The sequence below is a fragment of the Lemur catta genome, chromosome 1, assembly GCF_020740605.2.
Source record: "Lemur catta isolate mLemCat1 chromosome 1, mLemCat1.pri, whole genome shotgun sequence".
In the NCBI taxonomy this organism is placed as follows: domain Eukaryota; kingdom Metazoa; phylum Chordata; class Mammalia; order Primates; family Lemuridae; genus Lemur; species Lemur catta.
The window spans coordinates 156,122,177-156,136,979 of record NC_059128.1 but is presented as its reverse complement, the minus strand read 5'-3'; the positions used below and the strand labels follow the sequence as shown (position 1 = coordinate 156,136,979).

At 40.9% G+C, this 14,803-nt stretch overlaps 1 protein-coding gene across 2 annotated transcripts in view; it reads right to left on the bottom strand.

The window, feature by feature from the left end:
• The window catches only part of THRB (thyroid hormone receptor beta), a 357,640-nt gene extending 343,478 nt beyond the window's left edge, over positions 1-14,162 (bottom strand). Inside the window, exon 1 of one of the 2 annotated variants that reach the window (XM_045537904.1) lies at positions 13,952-14,162. The gene's annotated coding sequence lies outside the window, so the exon portion shown is untranslated. Of the gene's footprint in view, positions 1-13,842 lie in introns of both variants that reach the window. The other variant, XM_045537896.1, reaches the window with a different exon arrangement.
• Positions 14,163-14,803: the final 641 nt, after the last annotated feature.

Genomic DNA, 14,803 nt, shown 5'->3' with positions numbered 1-14,803 from the left:
GAGATAAAATGACTTGGGAGCACTAACATAATCCCCATTAGTCTCCAATGCCCCTAAAGTCAAACTTGTACAAGAACCCTAATAAGTAACAACACTGACTCTGAGAAGGGGCTCTCACCATAGTGCTGGGAACAGGCAACGATGAGGAGCAACAACTGCCATGGTTCAAATGAAACTTTAATGAATTGCCAGTGGGGACTTAAAACCACAAAACAGCAAACATGAAATAGTGCTTTCAAAATACTGCTAGACAATGAGGAGAAATGAATTGTAACATCTCTTTAGGGCAATGTCCAATCACTCATCTTCCATGTAGTGGGAATTCTGAGATGCTAAAAATCTTAAGAAATAAAGGCTACATAAAAGCTAGGCATTGTGGAAGCTTCCACAGGAGTTCTGGGTCCGGGGGGGTCCACACATTGGCGAAAAGAAAATTTTAAAAAGCAATATAACCTTACACTTTTTGAACAGTCTCAGAATATTGTCTCTGCAGAAACTTGAACCTGTCACCTAAGAAAGTTCTTGCTGTCATACAAGTTGAGGAATCAGGCTGCCAAGCTTGGGGTCTATTCACCATAAGCCAGTCTTAGGAAGTTTGCTCACAATTCATCAGATTGTGGATTTTTGCTGGGTTTCATCTTTGCAGAGAACATCCACTTTGGGGCCCTGAATTCTTGCCAACTTAGTTGAGGAAACGAGATCATCTATCTCAGTTCTTATGTGTGTGGATGGCTTTTATTTTTAAGGGAAAAGAAAAGAACAGCAGAGCTTTTCTGCAGGACAACCTATTCCCTTATTTATAATGCAGGACAGCAGGGCCTTGTAAGTGTATATTCTGGTTCATCTAAGGACACGCGGTTGTTCATTTTAAAATTAGATTCATCCTAATTACATGAAAACAGCCTACATGTGGTTGGTCAAAACATCAGGAAAGTATTACTCAGCACCTACCTGATGGGCTTGCCTTCTAGACTGTGCTAAAACTGTTTAACACACAATCCCTGCCCTCTTGAAACTTAAAATCAAGCAAGGAAGTATCTCATTGACAAATAAGAGGCACGGACACTAAACAGTGAAGAAATATAAATATAGTCAGTGACTAAACATGTAATATTACCTGTGGACAAAGGGGTGAGGGAAACTGCCTTTGAAGTCACATATATCAGTGGGGCAGAACCAGAGAGAATTTTGATCTAGATCCTAATTAATCAGGGCAGGATCTCAAGAGCTCCTTGAATAAAGGAGATTGGGACACTAGACTGAAACACACGCAGGGAAAAATACATATTGGACTTTCAAAGATAGAAATATGAATATGGACAGCAGAAAGACATGAAGGGAGAGGAATAAGTGCTGTGAAAAAAAAGGAAGTAAAGTGGTTAGCTATAGCACCACATTCAATGTAAGTAGGAAAGCCAAACTTGTGTTCAAGAGGCTGGAGTCCTGGGAAGGTAACTGAGCACCTATTATGCTTATTTTCTGCAAACCTTTGAGTATTCACTAACTTGAACACACCTCTTTGATCCTGGAACATACCTCTTTGAGGCTGAAAAATACCAGATCATCTATAAAACGGAGATTGTTACCAATAACACATAATATTAATTTAGAACTAAATAAAGAATAATGATGCAAAATGACCAAGTATATCTGGAGGCTGACTTCCAGGTCTCTCTCTGATTTCCTGTCATTTGGAGAATAACACCCTATACCTCCAGGGTGCAGGTTTACTCAGCATAATCAATTTCACAGCTTTTATAATAATAAAATGATAATAAAATTGTTTTCCACGTACTGAGCACTCACGAGGCACTATGTTCTGGCAAAGCAGTTTATAGTCAGTATCTCATGTGTTCTCTTCCACAGTGCTGTGAAATAAGTACCAATACTACTTCCAATGCACAGATAGAGCGAATGAAGTTCAAACTGGTTAAAGAACTTGCCAGAAAGACCATAGCTAGAAGGTGGCAAACCCAGGCATCCAATTCAATCTGCCTTTCAACAGAGCCACCAATCAATCAGGAATAGCAATTTTCAACTTTACATGAGTGAGAAATAAACACACTTGTTTTAGCCACTGTGCATTTTTGTTTTTAACTGTAGATAGTGTTTTACTAATCAATATATGTGGAAAGAAAAAGAAAGTGTCTTAATCACTTGAAATAATGCACGTAATTTATTTTTGCATGGAAACTGATAGAATGGTAGATGTTTAACTCTAGAGTCATGTCATCCAATTTCAGTAATTACTTGCCACAAATGGATATTGAGTTGAGATGTGCTGCAAGTATTATATAAAACACACACCAAGATATTGAAGACTTTTTTAAAAAGTAAAATATTCTTAATATTTTATACTGATTATATGTCAATAATATTTTGAATGTATTGGGTAAATTAAAATACAGTATTGAAATTAAACTCATTGGTTGCTTTTTACTATTTATAATGTGGCTACAAGCTACATATGTAGCTCACATTATGTTTCTATTGAACAGTGCTGGGCTAGCAGTGATTAGCAAACTATATCCCATCACCTGTTTTTATCAATACAGTTTTATTGTTACACAGCCATGCCCATTTATTTACATATTGTCTATGGCTGCTTTCACACTATAATAGCAGACTTGAGTAGTTTCAACAGAGACTGTATATCCTGAAAAACTTAAAATATTTACTATATAGCCTATTATAGAAAATGTTTGCCAACCCTGAGCTCAAGATAACTTTGAGATTAACTAATTTATCTATAATTATCATTTTATGACTAAGGAAATTAAAGCTCAGATAAGCCAAGAGACTTGTCCAAAAAATATATTTTTATTCTTAATTAGGTGGCATTTCCATAATGCCATCCATTCATTCATTCATTCCTATTCTTCACCCATCTCTAATCTTGATCATTAAAGAAATAAAATTCCCATCAATTAGAAAATCAACACTTAATACTAAATAATAAATCTTAATACAACAACGTCAAAGCTATTTCAATATAGTCATGTAGAAGTGTTTCTGTCAGACACAGGAACCATAGGCATATGCATACAATGGCAGAGAAACTCTTGAGTATTCAACTATGAATAGGCTGTGAGATGGTCTTTAAATTAAGCTTCATTTGAAAACATTTTAAAGAGAATCTATCATGTAATCGGCTTTCAAATTAAACTTGAAATTCCCCCAAATGTAGAGCTGGCTTGCTAAAAATATTCATTATTGGAATTAAATTAGAAAAATTTTGCCACATCTTGGAGAAAGTGAAATCTGTTCCTAAAGACATCACAGCAATATATAACTGCCTCAGCCCCAGCAGCCACCATCTCTCAGTGGACTATTCTCAGAGTCTCTAACTGGGCTCATCACCTCCAGTCTCCCTCCCACTCAAGACCTATCCAAAACAACTCTTCTAAAATAAAAATCTGATTTGCTGAACATTATTCAGTCTCTTCATGTTATCAAAACAAAGTCCATCTTCCTTTTGCGCTAAGGAAGCCCTCACCATTTGGCTCCTACCTGCCCCAACAGCCTCATTCATTGTCCTTTGCATATTAGTCAGACTGGGCTCCTTGCAATTCCCCAAATGCTTCATACTGTTACCTCCACTTCATACATTTGTATATCATGTTTTTTCCACCTAGAGCACTCCCACCCCTCACGATGTGCTCCCACTGCACATTGTACTTAACTATATTATAGAAATTAGCAATATTGTAATTGCCTGTTGAAATATTAATACTACCACCACTATGAATAGCTAATGTTTAGGAACACTTAACTATGGGTCAAACACTAGATAATTTCATTTATTGTTTCACATTTTTAATTTTTATTACAGACACATAATAGTTGTACATATTTATGAGGTACATGTGATGTTTTAATACAGGTATACAGGGTGTAATGATCAAATCAGGGTAATTGAGGTATCCATCACCTCAAGCATTTATTCATTTGTCATTTTTTGTGTTAGGAACATTCCAATTCCACTCTTTTAGTAATTTTAAAATATACAATAAATTGTTGTTAACTATAGTCACCCTATTGTGCTACCAACTACTTGATCTTACTCCTTTTATCTAACTGTATTTTTACGCCGATTAACCATCCCCACTTTATCCTCCCCTCCTCACTTCCCTTCCCAGGCTCTCGTAACCATTGTTCTACTCTCTTTATCTCCAAGAGTTCAGTCTCTTTTAGCTGCTATAGATGAGTGAGAAAATGTCATATTTGTTTTTCTGTGCTTATTTTACTTAGCATAATGTCCTCCAGTTCCATCCATGTTATTGCAAATGACAGGATATCATTCTTTCTGCGGCTGAGTAATATTCCATTGTATATATGTGCCACATTTTCTTTATTCATTCATCCATTGATGGGCATAGGTTGATTCCATACCCTGACTATTATGAATAGTGCTGCAATGAACATAAGAGTGCAGATATCTATTCTATCGCCTGATTTCCTTTCTTTTGGATACATACCCAGCAGTGGGATTGCTGAATCATATGGTATTTCTATTTTTAGTTATTTAAGAAACCTCCATACTGTTCTCCATAGTGGCTGTAGTAATTTACATTCCTATCAACAGTGTACAACCATTCCTCTTTCTCCACATCCTTGCCAGCATTTATTATTGCCTTTCTTTTGGATAAAAGCCATTTTAAGTGGGGTGAGATAATACCTCATTGTAGTTTTGATTTGCATTTCTCTGATGATTAGTGATGTGGAGCACTTTTTCATATACCTGTTGGCCATTTATATGTTTTCCTTTGAGAAATGTCTATTCAGATCTTTTGCCCATTTTTAAATCAGATTATTGTGTTTCTTCCTATTGTGTTAAGTTCCTTACATACTATGGTATTAATCCCTTGTCAGATATGTAGTTTGCAAATATTGTCTCTAATTTCGTGAGTAGTCTCTTAACTTTGTTGACTGTCTCTTTTTTTTTTTTTTTTTTTTTTTGAGACAGAGTCTTGCTTTGTTGCCCGGGCTAGAGTGTGTGCCGTGGCATCAGCCTAGCTCACAGCAACCTCAAACTCCTGGGCTTAAGCAATCCTACTGCCTCAGCCTCCCGAGTAGCGAGGACTACAGGCATGTGCCACCATGCCCGGCTAATTTTTTTTCTATATATATTTTAGTTGCCATATAATTTCTTTCTATTTTTAGTAGAGACAGGGGTCTCGCTCTTGCTCAGGCTGGTCTCGAACTCCTGACCTTGAGCCATCCACCTGCCTCGGCCTCCCAGAGTGCTAGGATTACAGGCGTGAGCCACCACGCCAAGCCTTGTCTCTTTTGCAATCTACAGATTTAATGCAATCCCTATCAAAATACCAATGACATTATTCAAAGAAATAGAAAAAAATGCTAAAATTTATATGGAACCACAAAAGACCCAGAATAGACAAAGCCATCCTGAGCAAAAAACACAAAGCTGTAGGAATCATCTTACCTGACTTCAAATTATACCATAGAGCTGTATCGTACTGGCATAAAAACAGACACATAGACCAATGGAACAGAATAGAGAACCCAGAAATAAATCCATGCATTTACAGTCAATGCACTTTTGACAAAGGTGTCAAGAACATACTATGAGGAAAGGACAGTCTCTGCAATAAATGATGCTGGGAAAATTGAATATGGAGAAGAATGAAACTAGATCGCTATCACGTGCCACATTAAAAAATCACATCAAAATGGATTAAAGACTTAAACCTAAGACCTGAAACTATAAAATTACCATAAGAAACCCTTGGGGAAACATTCCAGACATTGGTCAGGGCAAAGATCTCTTGAATAAGACCTCAAAAGCACAGGCAACCAAAGCAAAATTGGACAGATGGGATCACATCATCTACACATTCCCACTCCACAGCCCTGGTTCTTAACCTCTACACCAGTGGTTCTCAGTAAGGGTGGTTTTGCCTCCCAGTAGACATTTAGCAATATCTGGAGACATGTTTTATTGTCACACCTGGTGGGTGGGGAGAGCTACTGGCATCTAGTGGGTAGAAGCCAGAGATGCTGCTAACCATCCTACGACACACAGGACAGCCCTCCACGGCCAAGAATTATCTGGCCCAAAACACCAATAGTGCGGAGATGCAGAAGAATTATCAGGGCCAAATGCCAATAGTGTCTGCTATTGAGAAACATGCTCTACACTTCTTGTAGATTGTCCCAGAAGACTTTGAGCATCTCTACTGCAAGGATATTTAGATGTTAACCATGGTATCTTGGTACCTACTATGGTGGCTGGCACCTAGCAGATGTCCCATGCATGCATTTGTGATGGATGGATGGATGGATGCCTAGATTCTGGGAGAAAAAAACTTACTTATTTTAAGTCTTGCTTTTTGTGGCAACTTCAAGAAAGAAAAATTTGAACACATGTCCTTAATGAATAATAAATGAATGCATGCAGAGTTCATTCCACAGCATGCCTTCACCTTAGCAATACCTTATGTTGATGAACCTATAGAGTTTGAGGTCAAATTAATAAGCCAAATGCCTAGGATTTTTTTCACAAGGCCTCAGAAGGACAAGATATTTTTTTAAGTCCCTTATAACTACTACAGGATAAATTGATAGGTTCACTATCCACATAGGCCATTAACCTGAATTGTTTTAAAGATTATTTTCTGTGTAAAGTTCCCCTGGTTCCTTTTGTTTTAAAGCAAAAATAATGCAAAAGTGTACAATCTTATGCTTTCCTCTGTTGTAGCTACAATTCAGATATAAATACATTTTCTAGCTTTCTAAATATTGGAACTGTAGTAATTACAATGAAGCTTAAGTGAAATTTTAAAAGTAAACAAAAATACATATATTAGAAACAAATCATTTTCTGATGTATGCAAACTAATACATGTAAACGTCAGAAACAAAGTCAAGGAAAGATTATTATTATAATATTTTTAAAGTAACAGAAATTAAGAAGGATTTTTACATCACTGCAAAACACTTCAACAGTGGGCAATATTAACCAGTATTGTATAAAAATTGCTAGATTTTTTTGTGAAGAAGCAAAAAGCTTCTTCTGTGGCACTAGATACTGCTTGTCTGATTTACCTCTTATCATGAAATGTGGTAAGAAGTTAAAATAAAGGAGCCTGAATTTTTAAAGTGTAATACAGTAAACTGTTCCTCACAACCTCTTGCACTGAACTTTAGCCACTTGAGGTGTTTCTCTTCCTCTCTCTCTCTCTCTCTCTCACACACACACACACACACACACACTCAAAGAATATAGTGATCAAATAAGTTAATAAGTTTTGCTACCTGCTCTCCCCACTCTTGGATATTTATAATGTACACTAAGTATAAAAATAGGCTCTGAAAACTTTTGCATTAAGTTATTAACTCAGGATTTCCCAAAAATAATTGAGCAGAGAGTAAAATAAGCAAATACAGTAGTAAAATAACTAAAAAGTGAAATAAAATGAGGATCTGCCAACATATTCAGGAGTAAGTAGGAGGGACTGAAAATGATGACAGGATTTGTGGCTTGGGACATCAGGGTGACTGTGGCATTTCCCACCACGATTTTGAAGGTGGGCACAGGAACCAGAGCAGAAGCCAGAGCCAAGCAGTGCCTTTTCACTATCTGTGAGAATATGACACACGCTTGTCACCAAGACAGATTCTACTTGTACGGACATCCAAGTTGGTAAGACATTTAATGCCTGTGAGAGAGAAATGTGAAAAAGATGACCAAGTGCCAGGAATGTTATAATTGTTATCACCAATCTTTTTTTTTTTTTTTGAGCACTTGTTCTGTGCAGACATTCCTGAAATCTGGGAAAACAGAGTCCTAAATGAAACAAATAATAAAGGGGGAGAAGTATATCTGAATTGTCTTGAGAACCAATGAGCAATATATTATAAGAGTTGGAATACTCAACAGGTTCCCAAATGTCATGATCATATATTATGCCACTAAAACCAAGACTATCTTCTCAACTCTGCTCATTGCACACATTCCTGAGTCTCTAGAGGAGTCAAGTGAGAATGTTCCCAAATAATGAAGACATACTCACTGTAGACCTGCATTCCTTCGTCCACGCTTTTGCTTTAATTGACTTACCACCCATGACTTTTTGATAAATCCCCAAATTCTTGATCACAGAAGAGAAGCCATGATTCCCTGAAGGCCCTCTTTTGGAACTAGGAAGTTGAATGAGTAACTTACTTCATATCAGTGCTTTCCTAATTATTATATGTGCCTCATCTGCAGTCCACTCTTAAAACACACAGACATGTATGCATTTATGTGCTTGTCCACGTATGTGTATCTGACAAAGAATAAAATGTAAATAGTTCGTTTAAAAAAAGATTAGGAAAAATAAAAACTTGAATAAAACATCCAGATCATAAAGGTAAAACAGAACTCAGATATGTAAGCCAGAAGCTCCCTCAGAGTGATGAGCTGGACCATGAATTTGTCTTTTGGTTTCCTATCCTTCAAACACTTCTAAGTAAATATCATTTAGTTTTTGGTAAGCATTGCCCAGCAGACAGTTGAAGGTTATATTCTCTGGCAAAAGCCTCAAATGCAGGTATTCTGGCTTATTAAAAGTAGATCCACATATTGTGCAAATTTAATATGTCTGAGGCAAGAGAAATGATCACTATTATCAAGCATATCTACATCCATCAGACACATCTTCCAGAAACTGTCTTGTTAGGACTGACTGTCACAATAGAAAAGCAACAATATGATTCCCAGGACAGAGAGTCAAGGTTCTTGGATCCTAATTCCAGACTCTCCTGATTTGCTATTTGAAAAAGATACTTAAGTTCACAGCAGAGCTCAGTTTCTCACTCAATAAAAATAGTACCACACAAGTGGAACTGCCAGTACATAAAGACTCCAAAGTCCCTTGAAATTAGGACAGTAGGGACCAAACAACATTAGCATTGAACGTAAATCACTATTCTAGCTGTCAGTTGGCCAGATTCCTGAGATGATATGACTTGTGACTCAGTGATTTGGATACTCCCCGCCACTTGCTTAAATGCCATAATTGACTAACCGAGTTTGGGAACTTAAATTGGAGAGTGAACATTCTTAATCAGAAACTCACTTAAACATATTCAACCCAACACCACTTGGATACAAGAGAATCTTGGGTGAATCTCACTGGAATTTACACTAATACACATAGCAACAGGAACCACAACACACTCACCTTCTTAGAAACAAAATAACCTTATTTCATCTAGGGGGCTGTATGAGAGACTCCAGTAGGCATATCCATTTAATCACAGTGGAGACAATTTCAGAATCCCTTTGTTTTAACATATGCACATTGTCTCATAGGTCACTAGGCTGCATGCTGAAAAATGACTAGCAGGGCCAGACACAGAATAGGTACACAAATATTTGTAGATTGAATGAGGCATCAAATCAAAGAATCAAAATGACTTTAAATAAAGCAAGGAGTTAACCTGCCATCCATTGCTCGACCAGCTTTGCCCCTGGAATAAGCCCTTCTAGCAAAACAGTCAGCTACGATCTGGACATATGATGCAAGCCAGGGAGCACACATTCACTTTGGGCAAAACCAAGTCAGAAGATGACACTTAATGCCAACATAGAAGAAGTACATAGAAGAACAAGAGAAGCACCACCTTTTCCCCCTTCCATTCATTATTCCTAGTGTTTCACCTGCACCCATGTGCCAAGCTCTTTGCTAGGCGCTAGGGAGCCAAGGATGAATAAACCCACACATAGCACCTCATCACAACTTAGAGGTGGGGACAGACATGGAAACAAGCTTCCTGCAATGTAGTAAGAGCTATGTAGACTAAAGAACAAAGCATCAGGGGCCACCTGTTCAGTGATGTTTATGGCCATAGGATTATTTTCAAGTAGCTGGTGTCTTGCCCTCTCAGATTGCTCTAGTCAAAAGCCTGGCTGAGATACCAGATATTTGGGAAAGTGAGCTTAAAAAACATGTTAACAACTCATTCCTCTAGGTTTTCTGAGCTGTATTCCAGCATTGGGGACCATCACCAGAATCTCCACTGCAAGACCACAGTAGCTCAGGCCCCCAAAGATAAACCCACACTGTGTTACTTTTCATCATTACGCCTTCTGCATTTTTCCCCTTCAGACTTGGTGAGAGACAAGACTGCATAAAGAACCTCACTTTGGTTTCTGTAAAATTGAAGTCCAAGTATTATCCATGATATAAGCTGATATTTTGTATGAGTGTATACTAGTTGCCAGGCACCATGCTGGGGCCTCTGCATATGTTATCCTTACAACTTGAATGCATGCCACCTCCAGACCCTCCCCCCTTTTTTTCTGTTAACTTGGCTACTAAGAAGCTCAGAGCTAAATAAAATAGTCTAAAGCAGTAAGCACTTAGGATTTTAGTGTAATTATCTTCCTTCCTCCACAAGATTTTGATCTTTCTTCCCCTCCCATTTTCAACAGTCTCATTATTTTGTGGGATTTTTGCTATGCATTTACTCAGATACATTCTGAAAGTTGATATTCTATAAACAAAAACAAATTGCCATAATCTTCAATTACAATTTCCTTTTGCTTCCAATTGGCAAGAGTTTCCATGAATAATTTGAAGATGACTCCTTGGGTATCATGCTCTGGCTACTTGAAAACTCAAGTAATGCAATATTTCCCACAATCATCTGGTTCAGAATTGTTTATGAAACTGAAAAGGGGCAAAAGAGGAGAGAGGTTGGCTGACAACTTACAACATACGGTAAGTATCAGGTTATTTCCAAATCTATCACCAACGGCTCTTTATTTGTATTGGATCCTGACAGTCCCATTTTGCCCCCTCCCCAAGCGCCACTTTTGCAGCCCAAATTATACTATTACATGCCCTTGGTCCCCTCAAGGCTGCCAAGGCCAGACGTGTTGCCAGGACCTGTTGAGTGAGAAGACACTACCATCACCCAGTGATGTCTGGTCCCTGGAATTTCGTTCTTATCACTGACAATGGCTCTGGAATACATATGCTGAAATTCAGGCAGTTGAAGATCAACATCTTCAGAGAATCAAGGTAACATGTCAGATATACTGCTGCTGAGGATTTCCCCATAAGCAAGGCAAATGCCCTCAAGAAGAATCTGTGGAAATAACACCCTGCATTGTCACTACACACAATGGCAGGCCAGCTTTTGTTTCAAAGAGAAGAAAGGGATAAAAATAAGCAAAGATTGAAACATATACACATGACGTGTACACATGCATACACACACACTGCACAGATTTTGGCATGCCCAATTGACATCCACCTAGGATGCTTAGTCAGGTATTTTTGAGAACACTGTATTAATTTATTCAACCAAGATTTATCTAGCACCTACTATGTGCCAAGTCCTGTTCTAGATGCTCGAAAATCAGGAGTGAGTGAGGTAGTCAAGACTCCTGTTCTCATAGACTATATTCTAAACAGGAGAGACAGATAATTAACAAGTATCCACTGAAATGAACAATTCAGGTTGCAAATAAGACCAAGGAAGATAAAACAACGTGTGACGGTTCTGAAAAGGAATGAGGGACTGCCCTTGCTCAATTGGTCAGGGAAGGTCTTTGTAAGAAGGTGACACACAACCTTAAACCACAACGAGAAGATGGAGCTAAAGAAACCAGTCACCTTTACTCTGATTTCCATGAAAAAGAAAAGCTTACTAAAGTAAGAAACATGCAATACCATTTGTGTCTCCACACACCTCATGCTTGAAACAATTGTAAAAACCCCAGGGAGAGAAAGGAATCCACAACTTTCTCTGCACTTAAGGAGATTCCAAGAAATCACCTTTCCCAAAGATACTGGATTATAAGGAACTTGTCTTAATTCATCTCTAATTATAGCAGAATTTACTATGAGGAAGCTAAAAGAAGAGAAATGGGATATTTATTCTTCTTGGTAGTATCAGTTACTTTATATAACAATATTCCAATGTCAATAAAATTGTACCTTAGCATTGTAATGCCAACAGGAATTATTTCATAAAAAAACCAAAACAGTCTGTAGCTATATTCAGTATCAGTTATTCTCACCTGCAATGAAATAAAACCAAATTATATTTACTAGCAGATGGTCCCACTATCAATATAAAATAAACCTTAGAAATTAATTAAAAATAAATCCTGCTAGTATCTGCTTAATATGCACAAAAAATAAATGATTGTTCACCAATGCTTTCATATAAAATACTCCAAACAAATCATATACTACTGAATTTCTGTTAGCATCAATTAAAACACAGCCACCTGGCATGAAAATATCCTAAAAACATTCACTGCTCAAAATACTTTACATTAAAAACACCTTTTTTGTTAATTTTTCCTAGCCTCTGACTTGTTTCAGAATTAGAAAGAATTAAGCAGAAGTGAATTAGGGAGTAGGTTGGTCATTCTGAATATTCAGGATGAATCATAAACATTTTGACTAAAATGTAATTTTTATTCCTTTGCAATTCAGTGCATGCTATATGTTATTATAAAGTAAATAAGCATACTGAACAAAGGCCAAATAAGTAAAGATTGCCCAACAGGTCTCCGTTACCTAATACATTTATCATTATAAAAATTGCTGTGCTTGACATTAGTACACTGTCCATCTAATGCTTAATTTCTTGAACTTCAAAACAGGTCTTTAATACTGAATCTCACTTGTACCTAAGACCAGTAACATTACAAGCAAGAATTTATTCAAAATGTATTTACTGATCAGTCATAGTGTTTGAATCTTCACAAATTCTAGATGTGTGTGGAGAAAAGGAGGATGGAGAATCTGAACTTGGCTGTTCAGGTAAACTCTTTTCTCTGACTCACTTTACGAATTGTTTTGCTTCTAGACGCTTCTTCTAAAATTTCCTATTTGGGGAAAATTATACATGTCACCTTTAACAAAATTTTTTAAAACCTCATCCCATTTCTCTCCCCCACCCCCGCCTCCTTAAAACAAATCAGAAAGCTTAAGAATTAGCACTAACAATAATGCTACAATGGTCATTGGGACATCCTCCCCCAAAATGACAACTGCAGCTAAGAAGGATGAAATCCACTAAGAATGAAAACTCCCCCAAATTAGTCCTTCCTCCAGAGGGTGGAGGTCGCACAGGTGGCACAACTGGTACACAACGAACTCGAGACGACCCAGAGGAAGATGCTGCGTCAAGACAAGCAAAGAAAAGGAGCGCGACCCAGAGACGAGCGAAATCACCACCGATCCCCCAGGAGGCGGAGAGAAGCCGAGTCGCCAAGCACCGGCAACAGCGCACGCCAACATTCGGGATAATTCTCCTTTCCAAGCCCCGGAGTTCCGGGGCAGGAGAAAAAAAGGGGGATGGGAGACCCACAGTCCCTTTAACCCTCCCCCCTGTGCCTGCCAACCTTTTCCGAACCCCCGTGTCACACAACTTCCTCATCATGGAAACTTCCACTCGGTTCGGCGCTGAGGATGCCAAACTCCATTTCACAAGGAGCATGTCAACAGCTGGGCTTGGGGTTTGAGGAACAGAGCCGCTGCGATTGGAGGGGGCCCCCAGCCACCCCGTTCCACCTCTGCCCACGCCGTGGCTCCCTCCCTGCAGCCGCGCGGTGCCCGAACACGAGAGGGCACCTCCTCCCAGATCCGGGGCGCAGAAACCCCGCGGAGGCAGGTAATGAGACGGATGACAGCCCCCCAGCCACCCACGCCTGCCCGCCCGCGCGCACCAAGCTTCGCCGCCGGCACCCCTCCAGGTTCCTGCGACACCCTGTCACCATCCCGCCCACCCTTCTGGACAGTTGGAACTGTCGCCCCCTTCCCCCCTTCCCCCCTCCCCCGCTGCCTCCGCGCGGTCCTCTAGCCAATTTACCAGTGCCCTCGAGCCGGTCGGGTTGAGCGCCGCTGCCCGGGGCAGACAGCCTGCGGGCGCTTGCCCGGGGAGTCCGGGAGCAGAAGGTCTCTTTTCCAAGCGCACTCACATTATTCATGCAAAGTTAATCTTCGCCGCGTCACGGCCGCCCGCCCGAGGATGTGCGCCTTCCTTGGCCAAGCCCCGCAGTCTCCACCCTCCTCCGCCCCCTCCTCCCGGCGGCGGGGTCCCGGGGAGCGCAGGCGACGGGGCGTCGCGCAAGTCCTGCAAAATGTCAACTCCTTGGGCGAAGAGAGGCGGCCACAGCCAGGGCCGCGTCGGCCCTCCCCGGCCACTCCACTTTTATAGGCGTAGGAAGCGAGTGTGGCCGGGGCACCCGAGTCCCCGCCTCTCCCGGCCCCCAGCGTGCCCGGCCCGCCCCGGCCCGCTCCCCGGGCGCTGCCTTACTCCGGGCCCGGGGCGCCTGCTCTGCGCCGCGTCGCGAACCTGTGACCTGGTTTCCCCTCCAGTCCTCTCGGCAGTCCGACTCGCGCGGCGGCGGCGGCGGCAGCGGCCAAGAGCAGGCAAACCCGGCTCCGCCAGGGGCGCAGCGAGGAAATGGCCTCCTGGCCACACACCCCGCCGCCGCCGCCGCCACCGCCCCGGGCCGCCGGGCGGGCACCGACGCCCCTCGCCCGGGTCTGGGCCCGCGCCGGGACGCGCTCACAGCGCCCGGCTTGCTGACCCCTACCCCGGGTCTTACGCACACGCCATCCCCGGGCCGGCCACCTCCGCACCTGCCTCCCCAGGTGTGGGCGCTCCCCTCTGAATCCCGGCCGTGCCCTCCCAGGGGTGGTGACGTTGCTGTGGATTTGGTGGACCCGTGTCCACCCACCAGACTGCATGCGCGCGGAGGTTTGGGTTTGGGCGTCATTTGGAGAAGAGGAAGGAACGGGGGACGAGTGACAAGGGGGCGGGAAAG